This window comes from Chiloscyllium plagiosum, unplaced genomic scaffold (genome assembly GCF_037043375.1).
Source record: "Chiloscyllium plagiosum isolate Xiang-an unplaced genomic scaffold, Cpla_swu_hap1 HiC_scaffold_47, whole genome shotgun sequence".
Taxonomy (NCBI): Eukaryota; Metazoa; Chordata; class Chondrichthyes; order Orectolobiformes; family Hemiscylliidae; genus Chiloscyllium; species Chiloscyllium plagiosum.
In genome coordinates this window covers 26715258-26734201 of record NW_028270185.1, presented here as the reverse complement: position 1 = coordinate 26734201, position 18944 = coordinate 26715258, and the positions used below count along the sequence as shown (strand labels likewise).

Here is an 18944-nt window from a genome sequence, read left to right as displayed (position 1 = left end):
TGGTCAATACAGTGTGTGAATAATCCTGGTACCTGAGGATGGTCAATACTGTGTATGAATAATCCATGGCCTGAGGATGGTAAATCCTGTGTGGGAACAATCCTGTGACCTGTAAATGATCAAGACAAAGTGTTCATTAATCCTGTGGCCGTATGCTGGTCAATACTGTTTCTGAATAATCCTGTTGGCTGAGAATATTGAACATTGTGTGTGAATACTCCTGTGGCTTGTGTTTAGTCAATACAGTGTGTGAATAAACCTCTGGCCTGTGAATCATCAATACTGTGTTTGACTATTCCTTGGACTGCGTATGAACAATACTATGTGTGAACAATCCTGTGGACTGTGGATGGTCAATAGTGTGTCAGAGTAATCCTGAACTTGAGGATGTTAAATACTGTGTGTGAATAATCCTGTGCCCTGTGGATTGTCAGTACTGTGTGGGAATATTCCTGTGACCTGTTAATTGGTAAAGAGAATGTGTTCATTAAACCTGTGGTCTCCGGTTGGTCAATACAGTGTGTGAATGATCTTATGGTCTTAGGATGGTCAATACTGTGTATGAATAACCCTTGACCTGAGGATGATCAATACTGTGTGAGAGTAATCCTGTGGACGGAGGATGGTGAATAATAATGGGGCCTGAGGGCAGTCAAAACTGTGTGTGAATAATGCTATGGTCTGTGAATCGTCAGTACTGTGTGTGTATAACCCTTTGCCTAAGGATGGTCAATACTGTGAGTGAATAATAATGTGGGCTGTGGATGGTTAATGCTGTGTGATAGTAATCCTGTGGCCTGTGGATGGTCAATGCTGTGAGATAATATAACTGTGGCCTGTGGATGGTCAATACTGGGTGTTAATAAACTGTGGCCTGTGGATGGTCAATGCTGGGTGTTAATAAACTGTGGCCTGTGCATGTTTGTACTGAATGGTCAAGGCAATGTGTTTATTAATCCTGTGGCCGTGTGTTCGTCAATACTGTGTGGGAATAATCCTGTGGGCTGGGAACGTTGAATATTGTGTGTGAATACTCCTGTGGCCTCTGTACTGTCAACATAGTGTGTAAATAATCCTGTGGCCTGAGGCCGGTCAATCATGTGTGTGAATAATTTTGCTACCCGAGGATTGTCAATACTGTGTGTGAATAATCCTGTGGCCTGAGAATGGTCAATACAGTGTGAGAATAATCCTGGTGCCAGTGGATGGTCAATACTGTGTAGGAAAAATCCTGTGGCTTGAGGACTGTCAATGCTGTGTGTGAATGATCCATGGCCTGTGCATGGTGACACTTTGTGTAAATTTTCCTCTTCCATGAGGATGGTCAATACTGTGTGGGAATAATCCTGTGACCTGTAAATGATCAAGACAGTGTGTTCATTAATCCTGTGGCCGTAGGCTGGTCAATACTGTGTGTGAATAATCATGTAGCCTGAGGATTGTGGATTCTATGTTGGAACAATCCTGTGACCTGCAAAAGTTGAAGACTGAGTGTTCATTAATCCTGTGGCCGTGTGCTAGTCAATACTGTGTGTGAATAATCCTGTGCGCTGTGAATGGTCAATACCGTGTGTGAACATTGCTGTGGCCTGAGAATCGTTAATACTGCGTGGAAATAATCATGTGATGTGTAAATGATTAAGACAGTGCGATCATTAATACTGTGGCCGTATGGTGGTCAATACTGTGTATGAATAATCATGTGGACTGAGAATGGTCAATACTGTGTGGGAATAACCGTTAGGCCGAAGGATAGTCAATACTGTGTGTGTTAAATATTCTGCTGTCCGAGGATATTCAATACAGTGAGGGAATAATCCTGTGGCCTGAGAATGCTCCATACATTGTGTGAAAAATTACGTTGCCTGAGGACAGCCATACTGTGTGTGAATAATCCTGTGGCTTTAGAATAGTCAATAATGTATGGGAATGATCCTGTGGCCTGTGACGCGTCAATACTGTGTGTGAATAATCCTTTGGCCTGAGGATGGTCAGTACTGTGTGGGAATAATCCTTTGGACAGTGAATGATCAATACCATGTATGCATAATGCTCTGGCTTGTGAATCGCCAATACTGTGTGTGAACAATCCTGTAATTTGAGAATTGTCACTACTGTGAGTGAAAATTCCTGTAGCCTGATGATGGCCAATACAGTGTGAAAATAATCATGTGCCCTGAGGATAGTCAATAGAGTGTGTGATTACTCCTGTGGCCTGAGAATGGGCAATACTGTGTGTGAACAATCCTGTGGCCTGAGGATGGTCAATACTGTGTGAGAATAATTCTGTGGTCTGAGGACGGTCAATACTGAGTGTGAACAATCCTGTGGCTTGAGGATGGTCAATACTGGGTGCGAATATTTCTGTAACCTGTAAATGGTCAAGACAGTGTGTTCATTAATCCTGTGTCCGTATGCTGGTCAATACTGTGTGTGAATAATCCTGTGGCCTGAGAATGGTCAATACTGTGTGGGAATAATCCTGTGACCTGAGAATGGTCAATACAGTGTGTGAGTACTCCTGTGGTCTCAGGATGTTCAATACTGTGTGTGAACAATCCTGTGGCTTGAAGATAGTTAATATTGTGTGGAAGTAATTCTGTGACCATGTAAATGGTTAAGACAGTGTGTTCATTAATCCTGTGGCCGTGTTCCAATCAATACTGTGTGTGAATAATGCTGTGGGCTGGGAATATTGAATATTGTGTGTGAATACTAGTGTGTCCTGAGGATGGTCAGTACTGTGGGTGAATAATCCAGTGGCCTGAGGATGTTCAATGCAGTGTGCGAATAATCCTGAGGTCTGAGGATTGTGAATACAGTGTGAGAGTAATCCTGTGGCCTGAGAATGTTCAATACTGTGTGCAAATCATTCTGTGGCCTGAGGATTGTGAATACAGTGTCTGAGTAATCCTGTGGCCTGTGAATTGTGAATACTGTGTGTGAGTAATCCTGCCATCTGTCTCCTGTCAATACTATGTGTAAATAATCCAGTGGCCTGAGGATGTTCAATACAGTGTGTGAATAATCCTGTGGCCTGAGGATTGTCAATATTGTGTGTAAAAAATCCATGGCCTGAGGATGGTCAATACTGTGTGTGTGAACAATCCCTTGGCTTGAGGATGGTCAATACTGTGTGGGAATAATCCTGTGACCTGTAAATGGTCAAGACAGTGTGTTCATTAATCCTTTGGCCGGAGGCTGGTCAATACTATGTGTGAATAATGATTTGGTCTGAGAATTGTCAATACAATGTGGGAATAATCCTGTGATTTGCAAATGTTGAAGAAAGAGTGTTCATTAATCCTGTGGCCATGTGCTAGTCAATGCTGTGTGTGAATACTCCTGTGGACTGAGAATGGTCAATACTGTGTGTGAATATTGCTGTGGCCTGAGAATCGTCAATACTGCGTGGAAATAATCCTGTGACATGTAAATGATCAAGACAGTGTGTTCATTAATGATTTGGCCGAAGGATAGTCAATACTGTGTGAATTACATATGCTGCTGCCCGAGGGTGTTCAATACAGTGAGTGAATAATCCTGTGGCCTGAGAATGATCAATGCTGTGTGGGAATAATCCTGTGGCCTGAGAATGGTCATTCATGTATGTGAATAATCCTGTGGCCTGAGAATGATCAATGCTGTGTGGGAATAATCCTGTGGCCTGAGAATGGTCATTCATGTATGTGAATAATCCTGTGGCCTGAGAATGATCAATGCTGTGTGGGAATAATCCTGTGGCCTGAGGATGTTCAATACCTTGAGTGAATAATCCTGTGGCCTGAGTGTGGTCATATTCTGTGTGGGGAAAATCCTGTTGACTGAGGACGGTCAATACTGTGTGTGAATAATCCTGTGGCCTGTGAATGGTCAAGACTCTGTGGGAATCATCCTGTGGCCTGAGGTTGGTCAATACGGTGTGTGAATAGTCCTCTGGCCTAAGAATGGTCAATAGTATGTGTGAAAAATGCTGTGCACTGTGAAAGGTCAATACTTTGTGTGAGTAATCCTGTGGACGGAGAATGGTCAATACCATGTGTGAATTAACCTGTGGCCTGAGAATTGTGAATACAGTGTGTGAATAATCCTGTGCACTGTGAATGCTCAATAAAGTGTGTGAATAATCCTATGGCCTGTGAATCGTAAATAGTGTGTGTGAATAACCCTTGGCCTAAGGATGGTCAATACTGTGTGTGAATAATTCTTTGGACTGTGAATGGTCAATACACTGTGTGAATAATGCTGTGGCCTATGAATCATCAATATTGTGTGTGAATAATCCTATGGCCTGAGGATGGTCAATACTGTGTAGGAATAATCCTGTGGTTTGAGGATTGTCAATACTGTGTGTGAATAATCCATGGCCTGAGGATAGTCAATACTATGTGTAAATAATCCTGTTCCTTGAGGATGGTCAATACTGTGTGGGAATAATCCTGTGACCTGTAAATGGTCAAGACAGTGTGTTCATTAATTCTGTGGCCGTAGGCTGGTCAATACTGAGTGTGAATAATCCTGTTGCATGAGGATTGTCAATACTATGTGGGAACAATCCTGTGACCTGCAAATGTTGAAAACAGAGTGTTCATTAATCCTGTGGCCGTATGCTGGTCAATACTGTGTGGGAATAATCCTGTGCTCTTTGAATGGTCAATACTGTGTGTGAATATTGCTGTGGCCCGAGACGCGTCAATCCTTCATGGAAATAATCCTGTGACGTGTAAATGATCAAGACAGTGTGTTCATTAATGCTGTGGCCGTATGGTAGTCAATACTGTGTGTGAATAATCCTGTGGACTGAGCATGGTCAATAAGTATGGGAATAACCGTTGGGCCGAAGGACAGTCAATACTGTGTGTGTTAAATGTCCTGCTGCCTGAGGATGTTCAATTCAGTGAGTGAATAATCCTGTGGCCTGAGGATGGTCAATACAGTGTGTTAAAACTTATGTTGCCTGAGGACGCTCCATACTGTGTGCTGAAAATCCTGTGGAATGTGACTGGTCAATACTGTGTATTAATAATCTATGGCCTGTGCATGTTCAATACTATTTGTCAATAAAACTGTGGCCTGTGCATGTTCAGTACTGTTTGTACTGAATGGTCAAGGCAATGTGTTTATTAATCCTGTGGCCGTATGTTGGTCAATACTGTGTGTGAATAATCCTGTGTGCTGAGAATGTTGAATATTGTGTGTGAATACCCCTGTGGCCTCTGTAATGTCAACACAGTGTGTAATTAATCCTGTGGCCTGAGGCTGGTCAATAATGTGTGTGAATAATTTTGCTACCCGAGGATTGTCAATCCTGTGTGAAAATAATCCTGTGGACTGAGAATGGTCAATACTGTGTGTGAATAATCCTGTGGCCTGAAGTTGATCAATACTGTGTGTGAAAATAAGCCTGTGGCCTGAGGTTGGTCAATACTGTGTGTGAAAAATGCTGTGGACGTGAATGGTCAATACTGTGTGTGAGTAATCCTGTGGCCTGACGAGGGTCAATACTGTGTGTGAATAATCCTGTGCACTGTGAATGCTCAATACAGTGTGTAAATAATCCTGTGGACTGAGGGCAGTCAATACTGTGGGTGAATAATCCTTTGGCCCATGAATCGTAAATACTGTGTGTGAATAACCCTTGGCCTAAGGATGGTCAATACTATGTGCGAATAGCCTTTTGCCTCAGGATGGGCAATACTGTGTGTGAATAATGATGTGGCCTGTGGATGGTCAATGCTGTGTGATAATAATCATGTGGGCTGTGGATGGTCAATACTATGTGTTAAAAATCTGTGGCCCGTGCATGGTCAATATTGTTTGCAAATAATACTGTGTCCTGAGGATGGTCAATACTGTGCATGAATAACCCTTGGCCTGAGGATGGTCAATACAGTGTGTGAACAATCGTGTTGCCTGAGGTTGTTCAATACCATTTATTAATAATTCTGTGGCCTGAGAATGGTCAATATAGTGTGAGAATAATCCTGTTGCCTAAGGATGATCAATACTGTGTAGGAAACATCCTGTGGCTTGAGGACTGTCAATACGTTGTGTGGATAATTCATGGCCTGAGGATGGTCAATACTGTGTGTACATAATCCTGTGACTTCAGGAGGGTCAATACTATGTGGGAATAATCCTGTGACCTGTAAATGTTGAAGACAGAGTATTCATTAATCCTGTGGCCATGTGCTAGTCAATGCTGTGTGTGAATAAACCTGTGCCCTGTGAATGGTCAATACTGTGTGTGAGTATTGCTGTGGCTGTTTGAATCGTCAATATTGTGTGGGAATAATCCTGTGACGTGTAAATGAACAAGACAGTGTGTGCATTAATCCTGTGGCCGTATGCTGGTCAATACTGTATCTGAATAATCCTGTTGGCTGAGAATATTGAACATTGTGTGTGAATACTCCTGTGGCTTGTGTTTAGTCAATACAGTGTGTGAATAAACCTCTGGCCTGTGAATCATCAATACTGTGTTTGACTAATCCTTGGACTGCGTATGAACAATACTATGTGTGAACAATCCTGTGGACTGTGAATGGTCAATAGTGTGTCAGAGTAATCCTGAACTTGAGGATGTTCAATACTGTGTGTGAATAATCCTGTGCCCTGTGGATTGTCAGTACTGTGTGGGAATATTCCTGTGACCTGTTAATTGGGAAAGAGAATGTGTTCATTAAACCTGTGGTCTCCGGTTGGTCAATACAGTGTGTGAATGATCTTATGGTCTTAGGATGGTCAATACTGTGTATGAATAACCCTTGACCTGAGGATGATCAATACTGTGTGAGAGTAATCCTGTGGACGGAGGATGGTGAATAATAATGGGGCCTGAGGGCAGTCAAAACTGTGTGTGAATAATGCTATGGTCTGTGAATCGTCAGTACTGTGTGTGTATAACCCTTTGCCTAAGGATGGTCAATACTGTGAGTGAATAATAATGTGGGCTGTGGATGGTCAATGCTGTGTGATAGTAATCCTGTGGCCTGTGGATGGTCAATACTGTGTGTTAATAATCCTGTGGCCTGTGGATGGTCAATACTGTGTGTGAATAATCCTGCGGCCTGAGAATGGTCAATACTGTGTGGGAATAATCCTGTGGCCTGAGAATGGTCAATACAGTGTGTGAATACTCCTGTGGTCTCAGGATGTTCAATACTATGTGTGAACAATCCTGTTTCTTGAAGATAGTTAATATTGTGTGGAAGTAATTCTGTGACCATGTAAATGGTTAAGACAGTGTGTTCATTAATCCTGTGGCCGTGTTCCAATCAATACTGTGTGTGAATAATGCTGTGGGCTGGGAATATTGAATATTGTGTGTGAATACTAGTGTGTCCTGAGGATGGTCAGTAATGTGTGTGAATAATCCTGTGGCCTGAGGATGTTCAATGCAGTGTGCGAATAATCCTGAGGTCTGAGGATTGTGAATACAGTGTCTGAGTAATCCTGTGGCCTGAGAATGTTCAATACTGTGTGCGAATTATCCTGTGGCCTGAGGATTGTGAATACAGTGTCTGAGTAATCCTGTGGCCTGTGAATTGTGAATACTGTGTGTGAGTAATCCTGCAGTCTGTATACTGTCAATACTATGTGTAAATAATCCAGTGGCCTGAGGATGTTCAATACAGTGTGTGAATAATCTTGTGGTCTGAGGATTGTCAATATTGTGTGTGAAAAATCCATGGCCTGAGGATGGTCAATACTGTGTGTGTGAACAATCCCGTAGCTTGAGGATGGTCAATACTGTGTGGGAATAATCCTGTGACCTGTAAATGGTCAAGACAGTGTGTTCATTAATCCTGTGGCCGGAGGCTGGTCAATACTATGTGTGAATAATGATGTGGTCTAAGAATTGTCAATACAACGTGGGAACAATCCTGTGACTTGCAAATGTTGAAGACAGAGTGTTCATTAATCCTGTGGCCATGTGCTTGTCAATGCTGTGTGTGAATAATCCTGTGCCCTGTGAATGGTCAATACTGTGTGGGAATAATCTGTGGCTTATGCATGGTCAATACTGTTGTGAATAATCTTGTGGCCGGAGGCTGGTTAATACAGTGTGTGAATAATCTTGTGGTCTGATGATGGTCAATACTGAATAATCCTGTGCCCTGAGGATGTTCAATATTGTGTGTGAATAAACCTGTGGCCTGTGACGGTCAATGCTGTGTGTGAATTATCCTTGGACAGTGAATGGTCAATACCATGTGTGAATAATCCTCTGACCCATGAATGGTCAATACTTTGTGTGAATAACCCTTGGCCTGAAGATGGTCAATACTGTGTGTGAGCAATCCTGCGGCCTGAGTATGGTCAAAACTGTGTGCGCTTAATCCTGTTGACTAGGGTTATTCAATGCTCTGTGAATAATCCTGTGATCTGTTAACAGTCTATGCTGTGTGTGAATAATGCTGTGGACTGTGAATGGTGAATACTGTGTGCGAATAATCCTGCAGCACGAGGCTGGTCAATATTATTTGTGAACAATCCTGTGGCCTGAGGATGGCCAGCACTCTGTGGGAATTATCCCATGGCCTGAGGATGGTCACTTCTGTATGGGAATAATCCTTTGGTCTGAGGAAGGTCAAAACTGTGTGTGAATAAATCTGTGCACAGTGAATGCTGAATACTGTGTGTGAATAACCCTTGGATGGTCATTACTGTGTGTGAACAATCCTGTGACCTGAGGGTAGTGAGTACTGTCTGTGAATAATCCTGCAGCCTGAGGGTGATCAGTACACTGTGTGAACAATCCTGTGGCCTGAGAATGGTCAAAACTGTGTATGAATGAAACTGAGACCTGTAAAGAGTCAAGACAGTGTGTTCATTAATCCTGTGGCCTAATGGTGGTCAATACTGTGTTTGAGTATTCCTGTGACCTGAGAATGTTTAATTTTTTTTTGAGTATCCCTGTGTACTGAGGATGGTCAATAATGTGTGTAAATAATCCTGGGAACTATGAATGCTCAATACTGTGTGGGAATAATCTTGTGGCCTGAGAATGGTCAATGCTGTGTGTGAATAATCCTGTGGCCTGATGATGGCCAATACTTTATGTGAATAATTATGTTGCATTAGGATGGTCAGTACAGTGTGTGAGTAATCCTGTGGCCTGATGATGGTCAATACCTTGTGAAAATAATCCTGTGCCTTGAGGATCGTCAATACTGTGTGTGAAAAATCCTGTGGTTTGAGTTAAGTGAATTCTGTATACGAATAATCCTGTGTCCTGATAATGGTCAATACCCTGTGTGAATAATCCTGGTACCTGAGGATGGTCAATAATGTGTGTCACTAATCCTGTGGCCTGTGAATCGTCAATACTGTGTGTAAATAATCCTCCGGCCTGTGAAGTGTCAATATGGTGTGTGAATAATCCTGTGGCATGAGGATGGTCATAACAGTGTGTTCATTACTCCTGGGTCTGTCGGCTGGTCAATACTGTGTGAATTACCCTTGGCCTGAGGATGGTCAATACTTTGTGTGAATAATCCTGTGACCTGTAAACTGACAAGGCAGTAGGTTCAAAAATCCTTTGGAAGTAGGCTGGTCAATACAGTGTGTGAATAATCCTGAGGCCTGAGGATGGAGAATACTTGTGTGAATAATCCTGTGGACTGTGGATTGTCAATACTGTGTTTAAATAATCCTGGGAACTATGACTGCTCAATACTGTTTATGAATACTCCTGTGGCGTGAGGTTTATGAATATTCCTGTGGCCTGAGGTTGGTCAATACATTGAGTGAATAATCTTGTGGCTGGAGGCTGGTCAATAATGTGTGAAAATAATCCTGTGGCCTGCGGAATGTCAATACTGTGTGTGAATAATCCTGTGGCCGTAGGGTGGTCTATACTATATGTGAATAATTCTTTGCGTGGGGATGGTCAATATTGCGTGTGAATAATCCTGTTGCCTGAGGATGTTCAGTCATGTGTGCCACTAATCCGGTGGCTTGAGGATATTCAATACAGTGTTTGAATAATCCTTTGGACAGTGAATGGTCAGTTCCATGTGTGATTAATCCAGTGGCCTGAGGATGGTCAATACAGTGTGTAAATAATCCTTTGGACAGTGAATAGTCAGTTACATGTGTGATTAATCCTGTTGCCTGAGGTTGTTCAATACTGTGTGTGTGAATAATGCTGTGGCCTGAGGATGGTCAATACTGCGTGTGAATAATCCTGTGGCCTGAGGATGGTCAATACTGCATGTCAATAATCCTGTTGCCTGAGTTGATTAATACTCTGTGAACTACCCCTGTTGCCTGAGGATGGTCAGTAATGTGTGCCATTAATCCGGTGGCTTGAGGATATTCAATACAGTGTGAGAATAATCCTTTGGACAGTGGGTGGTCAATACCATGTGTGATTAATCCTGTAGCCCGATGATTGTCAATACCATGTGAAAATAATCTTGTGGCTTGAGGATGGTCAATACCGTGTGTGAATAATTGTGTTGCTTCAGGATGGTCAGTACTGTGTGAGAATAATCCCGTTACCTGAGGATGGTCAATAAAGTGTGTCACTAAACCTGTAGAATACTGAGGGCGAATAATGCTGCGGTCTGAGGATGGAGAATACTTGTGGGAATAATTCTGTGGACTGTGGATTGTCAATACCGTGTTTAAATAATCCTGTTGCCTGAGTTGATGAATGCTCTGTGAACTACTCCTGTGGCCTGAGGTTGGTCAATACTGTGAGTGAATAATCTTGTGGCTGGAGGCTGGTCAATAATGTGTGAAAATAATCCTGTGGCCTGCGGACTGTCAACACTGTGTGTGAATAATCCTGTGGCATTAGGGTAGTCTATACTGTGTGTGAATAATTCTTTTCGTGAGGATGGTCAATATTGCGTGTGAATAATCCTGTTGCCTGAGGATGTTCAATAATGTGTGCCACTAATCCGGTGACTTGAGATGGTCAATACTGTGTGTGAATAATCCTTTGGACAGTGAATGGTCAGTTCCACGTGTGAATAATCCTGTGGTTTGAGGATGATCAAATCTATTTGTGATTAATCCTGTTGCCTGAGGTTGTTCAATCCTGTGTGAGAATAATCTTGTTACCTGTGAATTGTCAAAACTGTGAGTGAGTAATCCTGTGGTCTACGGATGGTCAATACTGTGTGAGAGTAATCCTGTGGACTGAGGATGGTCAACATGATGTGTAATTATTCCTTTGTTCTGTGAATGGTCAACACGATGTGTGAATAATTCTGAGACCTGAGGATGTAGAATACTGTGTGTGAATAATCCTGTGGCCTGTGAATGTCAATACTGTGGGCTGATGGTGGTCAATAACATGTGAAAGTAATCCTCTGGCTTGCGAATGGTCAATACCCTGTGTGCATAACCCTTGGCCTGTGGATGGTCAATAATGTGTGTGAATAATCCTGTGGCCTGAGGATGGTCAATAATGTGTGTGAATAACCCTGTGGCCTGAGGATGGTCAATACAGTGTGTGAATAATCCTGTGCCTTTAAAGTGACAAGGCAGTGGATTCAAAAATCCTTTGGCCGTAGACTGGTCAATACAGTGTGTGAATAATTCTGAGGCCTGAGGATGTACAATACTGTGTGCGAATAATCCTGTGGCCTGTGAATGTCAATACTGTGTGTGAATTATCCTTGGACAGTGAATGGTCAATACCATGTGTGAATAATCCTCTGGCCTGTGAATCATCAATACTGTGTGAGAATAACTCTTGGCCTGAGGATGGTCAATACTGTGTGTGAAAAATCCTGTGGACTGAGGATGGTCATTTTTGTTTGTTAATAATACTATGGCCTGAGGATGGTCAATACTGTGTGTGAATAATCCTGTGCACTGTGACTGCTCAATACTCTGTGTAAATAAACCTGTGGCCTGAGAGTAGTCAATAAAGTGTGGGAATAATCCAGTGGCCTAAGGATAGTCAATAATGTGTGTGAATAAGGCTGTGGTCTGTGAATGGTCAATACTGTGTGTTAATAATCTGTGGCCTGTGGATGGTCAATAATGTTGTGAATAATCTTGTGGCCGGAGGCTGGTTAATACAGTGTGTGAATAATCTTGTGGTCTGATGATGGTCAATACCGTGAATAATCCTGTGCCCTGAGGATATTCAATATTGTGTGTGAATAAACCTGTGGCCTGTGACAGTCAATGCTGTGTGTGAATTATCCTTAGACAGTGAATGGTCAATACCATGTGTGAATAATCCTCTGGCCGGTGAACCATCAATACTGTGTGTGAATAACCCTTGGCCTGAGGGTGGTCAAAACTGTGTGCGAATAATCCTGTGGCCTGTGAACCGTCAATACTGTTTGTTAATAGTAGTGTGGCCTGTGGATGGACTATACAAAGTGTTGAATAATCCTGTGCACTGTGAATGCTCAATACTGTGTGTGAATAATCCTGTGGCCTGAGGATCAATATAGTGTGTGAAATATCCTGTGGCCTAAGGATAGTGAGTACTGTTTGTGATTAATGCTGTGACCTGGAAGTGGTCAAAACAGTGTGTGACTAATCCTCTGGCATGTGAATCATTAGTACTGTGTGTGAATAACCCTTGGCCTGAGGATGATCAAAACTGTGTGTGGGTAATCCTGTAGCCTATGGATGATCAATACGATGTGATTAATCCTGTTGCCTGAGGTTGTTCAATCCTGCGTGAGAATAATCCTGTTATCTGTGAATGGTCAATGCTTGTGTGAATAATCCTGTGGGCTGTGAATGGCCAATACTGTGAGTGAATAATCCTGTGGTCTTCGGATGGTCAGTACTGTATGTGAGTAATGCTGTGGACTGAGGATGGTCAACATGATGTGCAATTAATCCTTTGGACTGTCAATGGTCAATACTGTGTGTGAATAATTCTGTGGCCTGAGGATAGTCAATACTGTGTGTGAATAATAGTCCGGATTGATGATGGTCAATGATCTGTGTGAAAAACCCTGTAGCCTGTGAATCGTCAATACTGTGTGTGAATAAACCTTTGCCTAGGGATGGTCAATACTGAGTGTGAATGATTCTGTGTACTATGACCGCTCAATATTCTGCGTGAATAAACATGTGGCCTGAGTGTAGTCAATACTGTGTGGGAATAATCCTGTAGCCTGAGGATAGTCAATACTGTGTGTGAATAATCGTCCGGAATGATGATGGTCAATACTGTGTGTGAATAATCCTGTAGCCTGTGAATCGTCAACACTGTGTGTGAATAAACCTTTGCCTAGGGATGGTCAATACTGTGTGTGAATAATTCTGTGTACTGTGACCGCTCAATACTCTGCGTGAATAAACATGTGGCCTGAGTGTAGTCAATACTGTGTGGGAATAATCCCATGGCCTGAGGATAGTCAATTCTGTGCGGGAATAAGTCTGTGGCCATTGAATGGTCACTACTGTGTGTTAATAATCTGTGGCCTGTGCAGAGTCAATACTGTTTGTTAATAAAACTGCATCCTGTGAATGGTCAATACTGTGTATGAATAATCCTGTGTCCTGAGGGTAGTCAATACTGTGTGTGGGTAATCCTGTGACCTGTAAATGTTCAAGACAGTGTGTTCAAAAATCCTGTGGCCATAGGCTGGTCAATACAGTGTGTGAGAAATCCTGTGACCCGAGGATGGTCAATATTGTGTGTGGATAATCCTGTTGCTTGAGGATGTTCAATAATGTGTGTGACTTATCCGGTGGCCTGATGATGGTCAATGCTGTGTGGTAATAAGACTGTGCCCTGAAAATAGTCAATACTGTGTGGGAATAATCCTGTACCTTGAGGATATTCAATACTGTGTGTGGATACTCCTGTGGCCTGAGGATGGTCAATGCAGTGTGTGAATAATCCTGTTGCCTGAGGATTGTCAATACTGTGTGTGAACAATCCTGTGGCTTGAAGATAGTTAATATTGTGTGGAAGTAATTCTGTGACCATGTAAATCTGTGTTCATTAATCCTGTGGCCGTGTTCCAATCAATACTGTGTGTGAATAATGCTGTGAGCTGGGAATATTGAATATTGTGTGTGAATACTAGTGTGTCCTGAGGATGGTCAGTACTGTGTGTGAATAATCCAGTGGCCTGAGGATGTTCAATACTGTGTGCGAATTATCCTGTGGGCTGAGGATTGTGAATTCAGTGTCTGAGTAATCCTGTGGCCTGTGAATTGTGAATACTGTGTGTGAGTAATCTTGCGGTCTGTATACTGTCAATACTATGTGTAAATAATCCAGTGGCCTGAGGATGTTCAATACAGTGTGTGAATAATCCTGTGGCCTGAGGATTGTCAATATTGTGTGTGAAAAATCCATGGCCTGAGGATGGTCAATACTGTGTGTGTGAACAATCCCTTGGCTTGAGGATGGTCAATACTGTGTGGGAATAATCCTGTGACCTGTAAATGGTCAAGACAGTGTGTTCATTAATCCTTTGGCCGGAGGCTGGTCAATACTATGTGTGAATAATGATTTGGTCTGAGAATTGTCAATACAATGTGGGAATAATCCTGTGACTTGCAAATGTTGAAGAAAGAGTGTTCATTAATCCTGTGGCCATGTGCTAGTCAATGCTGTGTGTGAATACTCCTGTGCCCTTTGAATGGTCAATACTGTGTGTGAATAATCCTGTGGACTGAGAATGGTCAATACTGTGTGTGAATATTGTTGTCGCCTGAGAATCGTCAATACTGCGTGGAAATAATCCTGTGACGTGTAAATGATCAAGACAGTGTGTTCATTAATGATTTGGCCGAAGGATAGTCAATACTGTGTGAATTACATATGCTGCTGCCCGAGGGTGTTCAATACAGTGAGTGAATAATCCTGTGGCCTGAGAATGGTCAATACAGTGTGTGAATAATCCTGTGGCCTGAGAATGATCAATGCTGTGTGGGAATAATCCTGTGGCCTGAGAATGGTCATTCATGTATGTGAATAATCCTGTGGCCTGAGAATGATCAATGCTGTGTGGGAATAATCCTGTGGCCTGAGGATGTTCAATACCTTGTGTGAATAATCCTGTGGCCTGAGTGTGGTCATATTCTGTGTGGGGAAAATCCTGTTGACTCAGGACGGTCAATACTGTGTATGAATAATCCTGTGGCCTGTGAATGGTCAAGACTCTGTGGGAATCATCCTGTGGCCTGAGGTTGGTCAATACGGTGTGTGAAAACTTATGTTGCCTGAGGATGGTCAATACTGTGTGTGAATAGTCCTCTGGCCTAAGAATGGTCAATAGTATGTGTGAAAAATGCTGAGGACTGTGAAAGGTCAATACTGTGTGTGAGTCATCCTGTGGACGGAGAATGGTCAATACCATGTGTGAATTAACCTGTGGCCTGAGAATTGTGAATACAGTGTGTGAATAATCCTGTGCACAGTGAATGCTCAATAAAGTGTGTGAATAATCCTATGGCCTGTGAATCGTAAATAGTGTGTGTGAATAACCCTTGGCCTAAGGATGGTCAATACTGTGTGTGAATAATTCTTTGGACTGTGAATGGTCAATACACTGTGTGAATAATGCTGTGGCCTATGAATCATCAATATTGTGTGTGAATAATCCTATGGCCTGAGGATGGTCAATACTGTGTAGGAATAATCCTGTGGTTTGAGGATTGTCAATACTGTGTGTGAATAATCCATGGCCTGAGGATAGTCAATACTATGTGTAAATAATCCTGTTCCTTGAGGATGGTCAATACTGTGTGGGAATAATCCTGTGACCTGTAAATGGTCAAGACAGTGTGTTCATTAATTCTGTGGCCGTAGGCTGGTTAATACTGAGTGTGAATAATCCTGTTGCATGAGGATTGTCAATACTATGTGGGAACAATCCTGTGACCTGCAAATGTTGAAAACAGAGTGTTCATTAATCCTGTGGCCGTATGCTGGTCAATACTGTGTGGGAATAATCCTGTGCTCTTTGAATGGTCAATACTGTGTGTGAATATTGCTGTGGCACGAGACGCGTCAATCCTACATGGAAATAATCCTGTGACGTGTAAATGATCAAAACAGTGTGTTCATTAATGCTGTGGCCGTATGGTGGTCAATACTGTGTGTGAATAATCCTGTGGACTGAGCATGGTCAATAAGTATGGGAATAACCGTTGGGCCGAAGGACAGTCAATACTGTGTGTGTTAAATGTCCTGCTGCCTGAGGATGTTCAATTCAGTGAGTGAATAATCCTGTGGCCTGAGGATGGTCAATACAGTGTGTTAAAACTGATGTTGCCTGAGGACGCTCCATACTGTGTGCTGAAAATCCTGTGGAATGTGACTGGTCAATACTGTGTATTAATAATCTATGGCCTGTGCATGTTCAATACTATTTGTCAATAAAACTGTGACCTGTGCATGTTCAGTACTGTTTGTACTGAATGGTCAAGGCAATGTGTTTATTAATCCTGTGGCCGTATGTTGGTCAATACTGTGTGTGAATAATCCTGTGGGCTGAGAATGTTGAATATTGTGTGTGAATACTCCTGTGGCCTCTGTAATGTCAACGCAGTGTGTAATTAATCCTGTGGCCTGAGGCTGGTCAATAATGTGTGTGAATAATTTTGCTACCCGAGGATTGTCAATCCTGTGTGAAAATAATCCTGTGGACTGAGAATGGTCAATACTGTGTGTGAATAATCCTGTGGCCTGAAGTTGGTCAATACTGTGTGTGAAAAATGCTGTGGACTGTGAATGTTCAATACTATATGTGAGTAATCCTGTGGCCTGAGGATGGTCAATACTGTGTGTGAAAATAATCCTGTGGCCCGAGGTTGGTCAATACTGTGTGTGAATAATCCTGTGCACTGTGAATGCTCAATACAGTGTGTAAATAATCCTGTGGACTGAGGGCAGTCAATACTGTGGGTGAATAATTCTTTGGCCCGTGAATCGTAAATACTGTGTGTGAATAACTCTTGGCCTAAGGATGGTCAATACTATGTGCGAATAGCCTTTTGCCTCAGGATGGGCAATACTGTGTGTGAATAATGATGTGGCCTGTGGATGGTCAATGCTGTGTGATAATAATCATGTGGGCTGTGGATGGTCAATACTATATGTTAAAAATCTGTGGCCTGTGCATGGTCAATATTGTTTGCAAATAATACTGTGTCCTGAGGATGGTCAATACTGTGCGTGAATAACCCTTGGCCTGAGGATGGTCAATACAGTGTGTGAACAATCGTGTTGCCTGAGGTTGTTCAATACCATTTATTAATAATCCTGTGGCCTGAGAATGGTCAATATAGTGTGAGAATAATCCTGTTGCCTAAGGATGATCAATACTGTGTAGGAAAAATCCTGTGGCTTGAGGATTGTCAATACGTTGTGTGGATAATTCATGGCCTGAGGATGGTCAATACTGTGTGTACATAATCCTGTGACTTCAGGAGGGTCAATACTATGTGGGAATAATCCTGTGACCTGTAAATGTTGAAGACAGAGTATTCATTAATCCTGTGGCCATGTGCTAGTCAATGCTGTGTGTGAATAAACCTGTGCCCTGTGAATGGGCAATACTGTGTGTGAGTATTGCTGTAGCCGTTTGAATCATCAATATTGTGTGGGAATAATCCTGTGACGTGTAAATGAACAAGACAGTGTGTGCATTAATCCTGTGGCCGTATGCTGGTCAATACTGTATCTGAATAATCCTGTTGGCTGAGAATATTGAACATTGTGTGTGAATACTCCTGTGGCTTGTGTTTAGTCAATACAGTGTGTGAATAAACCTCTGGCCTGTGAATCATCAATACTGTGTTTGACTATTCCTTGGACTGCGTATGAACAATACTATGTGTGAACAATCCTGTGGACTGTGAATGGTCAATAGTGTGTCAGAGTAATCCTGAACTTGAGGATGTTCAATACTGTGTGTGAATAATCCTGTGCCCTGTGGATTGTCAGTACTGTGTGGGAATATTCCTGTGACCTGTTAATTGGGAAAGAGAATGTGTTCATTAAACCTGTGGTCTCCGGTTGGTCAATACAGTGTGTGAATGATCTTATGGTCTTAGGATGGTCAATACTGTGTATGAATAACCCTTGACCTGAGGATGATCAATACTGTGTGAGAGTAATCCTGTGGACGGAGGATGGTGAATAATAATGGGGCCTGAGGGCAGTCAATACTGTGTGTGAATAATGCTATGGTCTGTGAATCGTCAGTGTGTGTATAACCCTTTGCCTAAGGATGGTTAATACTGTGAGTGAATAATAATGTGGGCTGTGGATGGTCAATGCTGTGTGATAGTAATCCTGTGGCCTGTGGATGGTCAATACTGTGTGTTAATAATCCTGTGGCCTGTGGATGGTCAATACTGTGTAGGAATAATCCTGCGGCCTGAGAATGGTCAATACTGTGTGGGAATAATCCTGTGGCCTGAGAATGGTCAATACAGTGTGTGAATACTCCTGTGGTCTCAGGATGTTCAATACTGTGTGTGAACAATCCTGTTTCTTGAAGATAGTTAATATTGTGTGGAAGTAATTCTGTGACCATGTAAATGGTTAAGACAGTGTGTTCATTAATCCTGTGGCCGTGTTCCAATCAATACTGTGTGTGAATAATGCTGTGGGCTGGGAATATTGAATATTGTGTGTGAATACTAGTGTGTCCTGAGGATGGTCAGTACTGTGTGTGAATAATCCAGTGGCCTGAGGATGTTCAATGCAGTGTGCGAATAATCCTGAGGTCTGAGGATTGTGAATACAGTGTCTGAGTAATCCTGTGGCCTGTGAATTGTGAATACTATGTGTGAGTAATCCTGCGGTCTGTATACTGTCAATACTATGTGTAAATAATCCAGTGGCCTGAGGATGTTCAATACAGTGTGTGAATAATCCTGTGGCCTGAGGATTGTCAATATTGTGTGTGAAAAATCCATGGCCTGAGGATGGTCAATACTGTGTGTGTGAACAATCCCGTGGCTTGAGGATGGTCAATACTGTG

The 18944-nt window shown here is 42.4% G+C and overlaps 1 long non-coding RNA gene across 1 annotated transcript in view; it reads left to right on the top strand.

Annotated features, from left to right (window-relative positions):
- The window catches only part of LOC148136021 (uncharacterized), a 69862-nt gene that overhangs the window by 22518 nt on the left and 28400 nt on the right, over nucleotides 1-18944 (top strand). The window lies entirely within an intron of this gene.